At 36.7% G+C, this 15,000-nt stretch overlaps 1 protein-coding gene across 4 annotated transcripts in view; it reads right to left on the bottom strand.

Moving 5' to 3' along the window:
- The window catches only part of LOC122637874 (inactive histone-lysine N-methyltransferase 2E), a 394,264-nt gene that overhangs the window by 103,290 nt on the left and 275,974 nt on the right, over positions 1 to 15,000 (bottom strand). For 2 of the 4 annotated variants that reach the window (XM_043830365.1, XM_043830362.1), the window contains exon 2: positions 5,351 to 5,521. The exons of the other annotated variants lie outside the window; for them this stretch is intronic. The gene's annotated coding sequence lies outside the window, so the exon portion shown is untranslated. The remainder of the gene's footprint in view (positions 1 to 5,350; positions 5,522 to 15,000) is intronic. 4 annotated transcript variants of the gene reach the window in all.

Genomic DNA, 15,000 nt, shown 5'->3' on the forward strand with positions numbered 1-15,000 from the left:
CCCCCCCTCTCTCTCTGTATTACTTCTCCGAAATTCTCTCTCTTTCTATCTTTCTCCCTATTACTTCTCCGAAATTCTCTCCCTCCCACTTTCTCTCTCTCTCTCTCTCGCTCTCTCTCTCTCTCTTTCTTTTTCTCTCTCACGTTCACTCGCTTTGAACTAATCCTCCACTTTCGAGCGGTCGGCAACCGAAATTCTACTCGCGGGCTAATTATTTCACTCCCTTCGAGATACCAGTTGGCTTGTTCTTGTGTTGGCACGCGTATTAGCGCATATCGAGAATCTTCCGCAACTTTTTCTCGAGAACTGAAGTGGATGCAAAGAAGAAAGAGAGGAGAGAGGGAACAAGGCGGAGAAGATCCAATTGGATGAAAAGATCGATAGAAATAAAAAATACGATTACTACATAATTGATGACTTTTTTTTTCTCCCCCTTTAAATAGGTCAAACAATCTTGAATGATTTTTTTATTCTTCATTATTTTCTTTAAATTCTTATCGACTTTGATTTCCATTAACGCAAGCTCTGCAATGAATTTTAACGGATATAACAATTCGCATAATCGCGAGACATGTGGCTTGTCCTTTTGAGATATGCAGAATAATCAGAATTTGAGCTTTCTGCTATTTTGAACATCGGACATTCCGTACGTACGTACGTACGTACGTATGTATGTATGTATATACTGCGAAATGTTTTGTTGGACTCCTTCCTTTTCTCAATGAGAGAGAGAGAGAGAGTGAGAGAGAGAGAGAGCGAGAGGGAGAGAGAGAAAGAGAGAGAGAGAGAGAGAGAGAGAACGCAACTTTGGAGTTTCCTTAAATATCCGAAACTTCTTCCGTTCTGTTAAAGCTACGAAGTTTATCCTTTCCCATGAAATATTTCGCGTATTTCCCGTTCTTAATCTCGGATAAAAGGAAAAGCCTAGCTTTTCCGAAAGTCGGTGAAAAAAAAAAGAAAAAGAGAAAAGAAAGAAAGAAAGAAAGAAAACCCAAAAAAAAAAAATAACATTCGTTCCATCGAAAATTTCTTAACGATGAACACATGTATATTTAACCAATCAGTAATAATTACAGAATTTGATAAAGAGATGTGTCAAGTTTAAAAGAACAATGAAAGGATAGAAAAAGATAATGAAAATGAAAAAGAACAGACGGATAGATTTATAAAAAAGAAAAAAAAAGAAGAAAAAAAGAAAAAACGATAAAACGCGTGAAACTTTTCTTCATACACTTACCCTTCTTTTTATTAGTTAACAAAAATACCACATTCTAATTAGTCATTAACCATAAGAAAGTCATAATAGAACGTGGAGAATGCACTGCATGAACTTTCATTGCGGTTATTAATTCGTTTTCTACCTCGAATAGTTCTCCCTTCTCTCTCCTCTTATTCAACGTTTGATTGAAAAAGAAATGGGAAAAGAAAAGAAAAATAAAACAAAAAATCGATCAATTCCGAGGATCGCTTTTTGAAATCGGTAGGAAAAATCAACAAGAAGGAGGAAAAAAAACAGAGTAGCTCCTTGAATTTTCCAGAATCGTTCTTCACGAAATGCAATTTGGACGAATGAAACGAGCAATTAAAAATAAATGCATTCGCACTACCGCTATCATCATCACCATCATCAATTCCCTCTCCGTTCTTTCTCATTTTACTTCTTCATGATGTTAAATCCGTAAATATGTTCATTAGCTAGGTGGTCCATGAAACGAAACGTTCAAATATTATCTCTTTGGCAAGGCGCCCTTTATATGAATAATTTTGTTCACCCTCCTCCCCCACCTCTTCTTCTTCTTCGTCGTTTTTTTTTCTTTTTTTTTTTTCGGTTGTATTTTTCCTTTTTTTTTTTGTCTTTTTTGTTTCTTCACTTTCTCCCCACCCCTTTTTTTTTATCCCTCGCTCAACGTGCTCGTCAAACGTTGCCTACACTCACCACTTAAAAAAAGAAAAACTGGGAGGCTGGGAAGCTGGGAGCCTGCAGGAGATAAATTCAAAAGACAACGAAATTATAACGGCTGGGATTTGAGCGAGGTGTACGCGCGTACGTATCCTGTATCTCCTCTCTCTCTCTCTCTCTCTTTCTCTCTCTCTTCTTCCTCCCCCTCCTCCTCCTCCCTCTCCTCCTCCTTCTCTTCTTCCTCCTCCTTTTTCGCGTTACGAGCAACGCCAGTGTTTCCACTGCAGTGACATGCAACGAACCGTAAAGTCCCTCCTCCTACTCTACTTCTTTCTCCTAGTTGTACGCTATTTAACTATTAGCTTCAAATCTCTTCTTTTTCCTTTTTTCTTTTTCTTTTTCTTTTTCTTTTTCTTTTCTTCTCTTTTCTTTTCTTTTCTTTATATTTTTTTTTTCTTTTTCATTTCGATATATTATACATAGATCACAACGTTTAACGCTTCATGACTTACTTTTCTATAAGAAAGAAATGCTTATAAGTAGAATAGACTTATAATGCTTATTAAAAAAACATATTCTATATAAAATGAAACGCTAAATTTTGCAATCCGATATCCGAGTTTGAGATAGTTTTAATAATCATATCGAGAGAACTTGCGAATTTAACGTTTTAAAAGGTTAATCGGTAACGTTTTAAAAAAGGAAGATAAGAGAAAGAGAGATAAAGATAGGTAGATGGGGAGTACCTGAATATTTTTCGAGCGAAAAAAACTCGCGATCGTCGTTAAACGAGAGTTTCAAAGTTTCTTGGAAAATAATCTCGTAAAAAAATAAAAGAAAATAACAAAAAAGAAAAATAAGGAGAGGGTGAGAGAGAAACGATCTCTCTTAGTAATCCACGATCGCTCACTCTCTTGTCGATATTTACTTGCAATGAAAGGATTCAACGATGTTAGAGAGGAGGGAGTGAGCATGGGGGTGGGAGCGGGAGGGTGGTTCGATGGGTCGAAGAGAAGGATGAAAAGGAAAGAGATGTATGATACGTCGATGAACGCACTACGGTGCATGTTGTATAATGCAGCTAATACGCGAGCGTCGAGGTTATTACTGCAGTTTGCAAACAGACTGCAGTACGGTAATGCAATCGGCACTGATACGATCACGCACGAACGGCACTTTGGCGTTCTGCTGCCTGCGGAAAGGGGTCGAATGGTAGAGAGATAGAGATAGAACGGGATGGTATAACGAGAGAGAGAGAGAGAGAGAGAGAGAGAGAGAGAAATAGAGAAAAAAAATAGAAAAAAAGAGAAAAGAAAAGCGTGTGTCGTAAAACCGACAGGCGACACAGTGCTTGCTACGGTGCCGCGATCAAACTTTTAGGTAAATCGTTTGGCGACAAAACAACAAGTTCCAAGCGTTACTAAAAAGCGATTCATCCATAACGTAAAGTTATCGGTTATCCGACCGATCGGGTATCTGCAAAAATCTTTATTTTCTTTACTATTTCCAACGAGAAAAGATCGAGCGCGATCGTTCGATAAAAAAAAGTTTGAGAGATGCATTTTGTTGCAAGTCAGAAGAAGATTCATCTTGATTTTGTATTCAGAGCAACTACGCGGTAGAAAAATAAAATGTTTAAAAACGATATGTGTGTGTGTGTATATATATATATATATATGTATGTACATATATACGCGTAGAAAGATAACTTGTATTTGTTATCCATTGTTTTGTTTATATAAGAAGTAATATATAACCGGAGAAACTTTGTCGTGGAGCGAAACTGTTTTGTTCTTGATAGTGGCCCGGTTTATGTATACATCTATATATATGTGTGTATGTATATACATACATATATATATATATATATATATATATACGTATATGCGCATATGTATTTGCTATTACAAACTATGAAATTTATTTATACATGTAGATATACTACCTATATACAAATACATACCACATACACATTGTTGTATACGTCGATCCCTCGAAGCGACCACACCGCGACCTCGATATTTTTCAAAATCGATGAACCGCGGGAGACCTCCAGGAGAAGTCCATTACGTTCGAAACCGTACATTTGTCGACTTAATAAAACAAATATCGTTCTCGGTAATTGCGCACAGCCGCGGCCAGAGTGCGTTCCGGCAACTCGGCCGCTCAGCAAGCTCGTTACGAAAATACCATTTTCCTTTCTCATTGAGTTCGATTTTGTTCCTCCGTTTCTCCATTCGTAGCTCTCCCTCCCGCGCATTTTTACCATCCACGCAAAAGAAAAGACTGAGAGAGAGAGAGAGAGAGAGTCGAAGAACCGAAATGATCCGTACGATTTTTTTTTCCCTTTTCCCTATTCAGCCGAAATTTGTACAAAAAGAAAATCCAGTAAATTTGTTTCGGACGATAAGTTGGTGTACATATCCAAAGACGATTTTTCCGACTTTTTCGGTGAACCAAAAGAAATTCTGTTTCGAATAAGAGGAGGAACAATGAAAAAGGACGTGTTAAGACGCTCAAATCGATTTGTCACCCTCTCGTTCCAACGTGCCGACACGGATGGCCCTTTTTCGAAACGACCGACCGATGACAAAGCCCACCACCATCGCGAGAAGTTCTTTTTCGATCCATATCTTCTCCCTTTCTCTCTCTCTCTCTATCTATATATCTATCTATCTATGTATCTCTCTCTTCGTTGACCTTTCGTCATTGTCGAAAAACAGCACACGACGAGGCTAAAGGTTTCTTTTTCAAAATTCCCGCACAATTCGATATACTCGAAAGCGTATCGAAAAAATTTAATTCTCTTTCTCTCTCTCTCTCTCTCTCTTTCTCTTTCTGTCGTTTGTCCTTCGACAGCTGCGACGTTTTCTCCGTTTCAAAAACCCGCGAGCCTTACTGCCGTTACGGAAAATCACAGGCAAGGATATCCTTTGTCGACCTCGAAGATTTATTCGATTAAGCTTTTACGCGATTACCGTATTTCAACCTTACATGAAATATTTCTAAGAATTCGATAAAAGAACGAATTTTTTTCTGTTTTTTTTTTTTTTTTTTTTTTTTTTTTTGGTTAGAAATTTAAACCCATGTGGAATTACTCTTTCGAGATATTTAACATAGAATATAACAGTAGTTATATTTCAACTATATTTTCATATCTGGATCTTATTATTCTATTGATTTTTCTTTTTTTTTTTTTTTAATTTTTCGTTTTTGTAATGCAAGTATAATGAAATTTTCGCGATAATAAATAAAAATGATAGTCCGAATTTTATATTATATTAGAAGGATGCAAACAAATTCGTTTCTTAACGCGAGTTAATAACTTTCTCAATTTCTTTTTTCTTTTTTTTTTCTTTTTTTTTTTCCCCACGTAAACTATAACGTAGGGAGGATGTATGTACCTGAGTGTAATATATTATATACAAGACACAAATAGCAAGAACGTACATAATTCTCTCTCGTGGCGAAGATCGAAGCTCGAGCTCGTCTCTATGTTAATCCTCCCCTCTCGTTCACCATCTTCGCAGGCTTTTCATACGCGGACAGACGATTACTGGTTTTAAGACGTCGTCCGCGTCGAATGAAGGAAGAGAACCCCACGGACGCGACTTTGCCTTCCTGAAAATTGAATATTCTCTATAAAAAAGCATGCTCGTTGTAAAGCAACCGCTTGTAAAACACTGCGCCGACGCGATAAGAACGTTCAAAATAAAGGCGTAATCAATCGACCGTGTTCATTTACATTTTGATGATACCAATTTTTACTGTTTGATCAGCCTGTAACGATTGGATACAACTTTGCCGTTAATCCGTAGGAAACACAATCGGAAAAATAAAGTTCGACGGCTTTTCACCGATGTTTTTATAGTTTACGGAAAATCAGAATTGTTTATTTTTAAAAGGGGAGGAAGTAGAACAAAAAGAGTGAAAAAGAAAATATCTAACGAATCTAAATTCAAATGGTAACCATTATGACGCTCTCTCTCTCTCTCTCTCTCTCTCTCTCTCTCAAATTTCTCACAACACAAACACGAGACTTCGGAATAAACGAAACTCTGCTTAGAAATAAAAAATACGTATGCAGTATTGTATAAAGTAACAGCTTTACGTTATGTAAAATGAAAAAAAAAAAAAAAAAGAAACTTTACAAATATACTTCGCTACATCGAATAAAATACGCCGTTATAATTAATGCTGACATGTTAAAATGAGATGAGATTACGCTTTATATACGTATGATCGGATAACGACTCTTCTCTTGTCGTATCGTTCATTGAATAAAAATCCTTTCATTTTGTTTTCTATGATTTTCGCTCCATGTACCTGCTCGTTATACTCCACCAGAAAGAAAAAACAGAAGAGAAGAAAAGAGAAAGAGAGAAAAAAGAGAAAAAGAACGAAAGAAAAGAATGGAGAATATACGGTTACGTATTTTTTGCTACATATACTCCGTCTACGGACTAGTCTCGTATATTTACATGTTGTTATTTTCCATTCATTGCATTAATAACAACGTATATTAATAGCTTTCCAAAAATATCACAATTTTTACTTAAAGAAATGGAAAAAAAAAAACAAAAACTCTCCAAATTATTAACAACACCTTGACGATTATCACGATAGAAAAGAAAATAAAAAAGAAAAGAAAAAGAAAAAAGAAGAAATACACACACATGCGCGCGCAAAAATACAGAGCACATACAAACATATTTAATTATTTTATCGAACATCTCTATAAGGCGAACGAATTCATCAATGAGATTGTCGATAAAACGTGCATGTACGGCAACCCGATACAGCATGATTGTATGATTACCACAAGGGTTTGCACGCAGTGCTGCATATTATTTACATGTACACGTTCTCTATACCAGATGGGACGGAGAAATGTGTTGTAGGGTGTGGAGAGATGCGGTTATATAACGTGGCAACATAGAAAGGGTACGTTACTACTATCTGCCATCTTCGATTATTCCAGCGGTATCCAATATTAAGGGATATATCTGTGACTCTCCCCCACCTTCTAATAACCCGTACACCAGTTCATATTCTACTCACCCTTTCTTTCTCACTTTCTCTTGGTATACCGATTTTCTCTCTCTCTCTCTCTCTCTCTCTCTCTCTCTCTCTCTCTCTCTCTCTCACTTCCTCTTTCATTCTCTCTTTCTTCCTTTCGCGCAAAGCTCGTTCGACTTCCAGAGGCAGACGCGACTCGATTTAATTAAAGCTACCCGCTGAATTTAATACTTTCACCCTCGAGTACCGTCACTGCTAGACCGTTATGGATTTGTGCCACGCGTGTATCATTAATCTTACGCCGAACCGCAAAACCGTACATTCGTTTATTAATGCACCGACGCGTAATTGAATATTTTTCACGGTGGAAAAAGGAGACTGAAAAGGATCTAGTTATATATTTCTCGAAAATTATTAAGTTTGTTTTTTCTTTCTTTCTTTCTTTCTTTCTTTCCTTCTTCTTCTTCTTCTTCCGTCGTATTTCATGTGGTTATGTATCAGAATTCAGCCGTCGAAATGATAGAGATCATTGAGACGAGAATAAACTAGTTGTGTTTATTAAACGAGATCTTGTTGTCGCTTAAACAAATACTATTTTTAATATTTTGACTATATTTTATATATTATTTTAATCCACGTTCACAGAAACGTACAAATATTTGCGATATAATATAGTGCATCCGTCTTTGTTAAAGGGACTGATATAGTTTTCCTATTTTTCCTATTTTCTGAGAAATGATCAGGAAATAAATCATCATATTGTTTTGGAGATGAAAGAAGAAAAAAAAAAGAATAAGGACAAGAAATAAAAAAAGAAGAAGAAGAAGATAAGGATACATAGTGGAAGGAATCGAAAGACCGTACGAGATACACAAGATATAAAATTATTTATAAGCCCGAGCAATAAGTTATCAGAAAGCTATTAAAAGTTTTCGTGATCCAGAAATAACCTTTACGTTCGTCGATATTCCCTAGAGGGTGATCTCACTCTCATAACATTTTTCAACATTCCCAAAGCTTTCGAGTCGCCATTGCGCACGATCGCGTTCTACTGTGTCCGACCTCGTCTTTTATCTCTCGATATATGTAATCTTATCATCTTTTCTCTTTTTCGATCGTCGAGATACTTCACTACTCGATATACGAAAAGTTTAAGGAGAAGTTATTTGACGAATCCGATTTCGATAATTGTAAATAACTACTGAAATACATCGGTAACATTTCTAAGAAGAATAATTTCTACGAAGTGGACTTTACTAACACAATGAATACCCACACAACGAATTTTTGTGTGGATATTTTATTGTTTGTAAATAGAAAAATGAAAAGAATACTATCAAAGAAAGTAATTTAACGCGTTGACTACCGAAGCAATTTTGAAGGAATCTAATACTACGTTCATCCAATATCATTCATAACTTTGTGTAGATAAAAGATACAAAAACATTCATCGCCATACTCTTGATATAAGACTTTAATCTTATTGTATATATAATCTTGTGAAACATTAACAAAAGATATCTTTAAAAAGATTATAGATCAAATCCGCAAAATTGAGATTCGATCTATACTCTCGATAATCACGTATTTAATCACGTTAAATCTTTACATCCTCTTCGTTTTTATGATCTTAAGTATAAGAATAATAACGTTTCAATAAATATATCAATACTTTCGCCTCTCTCTCTCTCTCTCTCTCTCTCTTTCTTTTTTTAACGTCTAGACGATCGCAACTTCGAATCGGTAGTTTTTTCGTAAGTCACGAAAAAATCGAGACATTTATTTTACGTACTTATATACTTCTTATTTTTCATGCAAAACCTTTCTCCTTCTTCTCCTTTTCTTTTTTCTGGTAGCTCGAGCGTCATAGCTTATACCATCGGTCGGTCATAATTTCAAAGTTTAGGGTAAGGTCGACGTTTAGCGAGAGCTGGAAGCGTAGGCGCGAAGCGAATAATAAAGTCCGCGTGGTCGCGAATAGCAGTCTCGCGAAAAAGAAGACGTATATAAATTCGTTGGAGTTAACGGTCCGTAAATCTACGTGCCATTGGGAAATACGCGCGGCACCTACGCGCTATAATTTTTCCGTCTAACGATATACCATCATCCATCCTCTTTCTATTTCTCTCGCGCCGTTCTCCAAAGAAAGGATGACGCGTTGAATAATAAACTTATCAATTTTAAACGACCGACATATGTAAGTTAACCGGGAAAATTTTCAAACTCTCGTTCTTTCATCAAAATCAATTATTGTACATGTACATTGTAAAATCGATCTATAACTATGTACACTAGGTCGTATACATTTATTTTTATTTTTATTAATTTTGTCCAACGACAGCGATTGTTTCGTCAATATTTTCAACGATTTTCAATCAAGGATAGTAAATTATGTAAAAATCTATGTAAAATGGATATACGTATGTATACGAATAAACTTCGTGAAAAAGCATAAGTGAAAAACAAAATAATACGTACATACATACATACATACATACATACATACATACATACATACATACATAATACATCAATTAACAATTATCTATATCGAGATAAACGATGATAAACATGTGCATATCGTTAAAAAAAAATTGTATTATTCAACTCCGATTAAAATTTCCAACGAACTCGAATGAATTATCTTTGTTCCTCTCTCTCTCTCTCTCTCTCTCTCTCTCTCTCTTTCCCTCTTTTTTATTTCGGAGACAAAGAAAAAGTAAAATGATACTCTTCGTGTATTCCCCGCATAATACGCCACATCGAAACTTCGACTCGCGTTACATCTAATAACCGGCATCGTTGCTTCGTAATAATAATACGAACACACACACGTGTTTCGATTACCTTACCGGTCACGGCACTTGCACGCGCAGCCTTGGAAATGATAGCTCATCCGGTAATGATATCGTAAGTTTCCCCTCGAAGGCGTTGCCCTCGTCGAAAGTAACGATGAAGAAGAGGATGAGGACGAGGATGAGGATGAGGATGAGGATGAGAATGAGAAAAGGGAGAAGAAATAAGAGAAAGAAGAAAACTACGACGAGTAGGAGGAGTAGGAGTAAAAAGAGAAGGAAATGGAGAAGGAAGAAGAGGAAGAGGAGGAGGAGGAGGAGGAGGAGCAGGAGGAGGAGGAGAAGGAGAGAAAATATCAAGGCCGTTGGAATAGATTTGGGGATGGAAGGACGAAAAGGACTTGGAAAGTCTCGCGAAAGTCTTTCCTTTTTCTCTACTCTCTCTCTCCTTCCTCTCCCTTTTCTTCACCTTCACCTCCACCTCCACCTCCACCTCCACCTCTCATTCCCTTCATCATTTTCTCAATGTGACCAAACGCGGAAACAAAGTTCGCACCCTCATCGGATAGATTATGAAAGGACGTCGACATCGCGATCTTCTCGTCGAATTTCGAAGCTTCGTTCTTTAGATACTCTCTCTCTCTCTCTCTCTCTCTCTCTCTCTCTCTCTCTCTCTCTCTCTCTCTCTATCCCTCCACCCATCTTTCTTTCTTTCTTTTTTCTTTCTTTCCTTCCTTCCTTCTTTCTTTCTTTCTTTCCTTTTTCGTCTCTTTGCGAATAGATCGAACTTTTCTCCCAAAGGTCCCTCAACTTTGAGCACGTTTTCACGCACCGATGAAAAGGAAAGGAGAGGAACGAAAAGTACTTCGTTCTCGCGTTAGATCGTAATTAGTTGCGTCTCGACGATGGATCAATTCTAACTCGTGTTATATATGTGTGTGTATGTGTGTGTAAAGTTATAATCGATCGGTATAATTAACTTTTCATAATAGATATAAAATTATACATTTCATTATATAATGTTATATATATATATATTTCATTATATAGAAATTGTAAATATTATTTCATTTTATAAAAATAGTTATATATATAATATATAATATATTATAGACAAAATCCTTCGAGATAGTTTGCTCGTTTATATCGTAAATTTTGAGGGTGAATATAAAATCGTTTAATTTTCTAATTCCGACGTTAAACCTAATTAAGTGTTTAAAACGAGTTTAGAGAGACCAGCGACAATGTTAACAATCCCTTGTAACTTTAAACCCAGGAAACACACTTGAAAGTTCTTTCTAAATCCCAGCGCGTGCCGGCAAGTAGGTATAAACCACGGAAACTCTTCTCTCTCTCTCTTTCTTTCTCCCCTCTCTCTTTCTCTTTATCGTAGTCTTCACGTTTCGTCGTGTACTCGTTCGTGAACTACGGGATGAACGACATACAAGTCTCTTTGTATTTTAGGGAGAGACGAGTGGATGACTAGTACGAAAAACAGAAGGATCGTTCGTTGGCTCCTTCAACGAAAAGACAAACAGCCTCCATCGCGTGTATTCTCTCAATTTGAAGGGAAAAGAAAGGATAAAAGAGAAAGAGAGAGAAAGAGATATATTCGAGCGTGTGGACCTTGTATCCTGGTAAAAGAAAAGAAGGCAGATGGGACCGTGAGAAAAATGTTCATATCTCTATCTCTTTCTCCCTTTCGCAGAACGATACCCTACGAGATATCACATCTCAAACGAAATTTGACTTTGTTGTCACTTATAAATATGAAAACAATACAAAACAAAACAAAGCAAAAAATAAATAAATAAATAAACTCCGTACTGCAACGATTGAGCAATTTATTTCGCGAGCGGAGAAAAACTTCCTCGCAATTCTCGAAATCGGATGAAAATAAAGAAACGTCCTTTATAAATATACATTTTTCAAACTTTCATTTTTAGATACGTACCACGGCTTTGAGATTTTTTAACTTTCATGAATCATTACGGCTTTCGCTCCTTCCCTCTCTCCCCCTTCGTAATTCTTCCTCAATAAAAAAAAAAATAAAATAAATAATAATAATAATAATAAAAAAATAAAAATACGAAATGCATTGAAAACGATATTCGATAGAAAACAATCTTGAAAAATTAGCGATTTATTTTCGATTATATTTGAAGTAAGACAGAATTCTAGCCGATAATCGAAAGAGAATAGAGAATAGAGAAGGACGTAAGCATGGATGATGAAGCTTGGACGATGATGTCAGCAAGGACAATGTCAGCATTCTCTCTGTACCTCCTCTCGTCATCCTCTTCGTCGTCGTCGTCATAAGTTTCTTCCAAGAGTACTATGAAACCCTTGAACTCTCGAATGAAAGCTGACTGACAAGGAGGGTGGGTATGGAGTAAAGAGTAAGGGGTGAGAGTGGAGAGGGGAGGTTTGGAGCTAGTCCCTCGTAAGGAGAAGTTTTGCACGCACGTGTTTCGCGTTTCTCACCGGCTGCTTTATTAAGCCGAGACTACCCTCGCGTGGAAAAGCTTGCAAAGAGGGATATAGAAGAAGGTAAGAAGAGGTAAAGAGAAGGAGAGAGAGAGAGAGAGAGAGAGAAAGAGAGAGGATTCTTAGAAGCAGGTACACCACCACCACCACCACCACCACCACCCTCTTTGCTATTGGTCTAAGGGATGGTGGTTGCCTTTAAGCCACGGCACGCCAGCGGGGAATCCACTTAAACTGAGTTTACGACGAAAGGACGTTCGAAGAGAACGAAAGAGACAAAGAGAAAGAGAGAGAGAGAGAGAGAGGGCCTAAAAGAAAGAAAAAGAAACTCTACGATGGTACGGATCTTACTTTATCGCTCGTTAAGTCTATTGCGATTAGTGTTCGTCGTTGGTTCCGCCCTTGTCCTAACTTGAAATGCTCCTTTGAAAAGTGAGCAAAGAAATAATGTCTCCTAAGATCCCAATTTCTCGCTATTACTAATCTAAAACTATAGCTCGACGATTTTCTTTCTCCTTTGAATCGTATATATAAATGAAAAAGCACGACTTACTTATTTACTTACCTATCTGCCTTTCTTCAATGACGATTAGCATTCTTCAAAAGGAGTAATTACGAATACATTATCAGAATGGAAAATCGTAAATGTAATTTCAAGATGAAAAACGTCATTAACATCGAATAAATAAAAGAACGCGTTGGTATATATCACGAGTATCGCGTTACGTGAACCGTTCAACCGTTTTTCTAAAGCGTCCTACTCCCGGATACACTGTTTCGCGTGAAGATTTGACCGTTACATTACGTAATGAAAAACCGTTAAATTTTATACGTTAGGAATATTACGGATGATTTGGCAACGTCGAATTCGTTAGGCTTTTGTTTTCTGTTACCGGGCGGAACGGATCAGTCTTAATTCGGCCGACGGGGAAGGAGGAGCGTCCGTTCGTTGTTCAACAAAATATGATATAATTATACAATCGTGCGATTCTTTGATCAATGTTGTAAATATTCAGTGAACAAAAATCTTTGTTAAATCATCCCTGTTAAATATCTTTCGATGATCGAACAATAAACTCGAATCGTTCGAACTACTGCTAACGTTATGCACGTTACGAACTTCCATTACCGACCCGCCATCTGACGACGTCATCGCGTAAGCTCGGTTCGATCGCATCTCTCGCAAAATAACGGCCGCGCGTAAAATAAAACCGCCGATCATGCTCCTCTCGTGACGAAAAAGATCGTCGTCCTCGTGTTTATAAATTATTCCAATTTTTCCAATTCCAAGTGTCAGTGCTTGTTGTGGTAGTTACATTCGTCGTCGTCGTCATCGTCGTCGTTCGTGTAATACTCGTTATCGAATATGTTACCCATCCTCGTAGAAAATTTTCAACGGGAAAGTACATAGTTCTGTCTACGCCATTACTTTCACAAGGTTTCCAATTGAACGGATGGAAGATTCGCCAAAGTTAACGACGACTTAAGAATTCAACAATTCCAAAACGAATTTTCGATTCGTGAAAGGTACGTGTCGTGAAAATAAATTACCTTCTTTTTGGGTTTTGTTATTCTTCCAAAAGAGATTATACGATAAAATGTCAAAAACATCGATGGCAAGTATAATTTGATATTCGTTTTTGCACAATGACGAATATATCGATCTCGACGAATTTATACCGATATTCGATGCGATATTCAATTGTATTTATATCGGAAAATATAAAGTACAAATGAAATAGTCGTCCGCTAAATGATGATAATCGTTATTTAATTCGTATCGATGACCAAAACGCCGAGATTACAAAGGAACCATCTGCATATGACCGTTCCAGTTAACTCGGTATGACAATAAATAACTAAAAACGATCGAATCTTTTCCTATTCGTTAGTGGAAAATACATCATTTATATAAAATTTCAAGAGGGGAGAGATGGTCAAAATTAATCGCGTCGATCAATCTTCATTCCTGAATTTCGATTGTATCGCGTGGCTCCATCTACTGTCAAAATACGAAAGCAACATACATTTGAAAGAAGAACCATTGTTCAAATATTTTTCTAGCCCAAGTATATTGCTTGCGTTCGTTTATTTTTCTCCTATCAATATTATTAAAGTAACACGAAGTTTCCAATCAATATTATGCTTGAAAAAGAATTAATATTTAATGTTGAGAATTGTAACGAATTTAATCGAAGGCGAGAGGATTCGTTAATATTCCTTAAAAGAGAGAGAGAGAGAGAAAGAGAGAGAGAAAGAGAGAGAGAGAGAAAGAGAAAGAAAAAAGCGCTATATGGAATCGTATAAATCTTAACTTTGAAGAAATTTCATTCGATTAAAAATGATATTACAATGCGATGCGGTATAACATTTTGTAGACTTAAAAAACTTCTTTTTAAAACCTCCTCTATACAATTCGCCCTCTCTCTCTCTCTCTCTCTCTCTCTCTCTCTCTCTCTCCTTTCGGTTCTATTTTAAATCCTTAAATTTGAAAACGTAAGAGATATATGGTTAAAAAAAAAAAGAAAAAAGAAAAAGACGAAAAAAAAAGGAAAAAGAAAAAAAGAGACAAAGAGATATATAGAGAGACGACGATTTAGATGTAATTCGTTTCATCCAGGAGATTTTGAAAGAAATTTGCACGTCGACGATGCCGGATTTCTTCTCCTCGCGTAAGATTAAATTCAGGTTCAGCGTCCGGGAAAAATTTGTGGAACTAGACACGCTTATGAGCTACATTATATCCAGAGAGCCGATTCGTTCGAGAGACGACGACGACGACGACAACGACGACGACGA

This window comes from Vespula pensylvanica, chromosome 2, assembly GCF_014466175.1.
Source record: "Vespula pensylvanica isolate Volc-1 chromosome 2, ASM1446617v1, whole genome shotgun sequence".
In the NCBI taxonomy this organism is placed as follows: Eukaryota; Metazoa; Arthropoda; class Insecta; order Hymenoptera; family Vespidae; genus Vespula; species Vespula pensylvanica.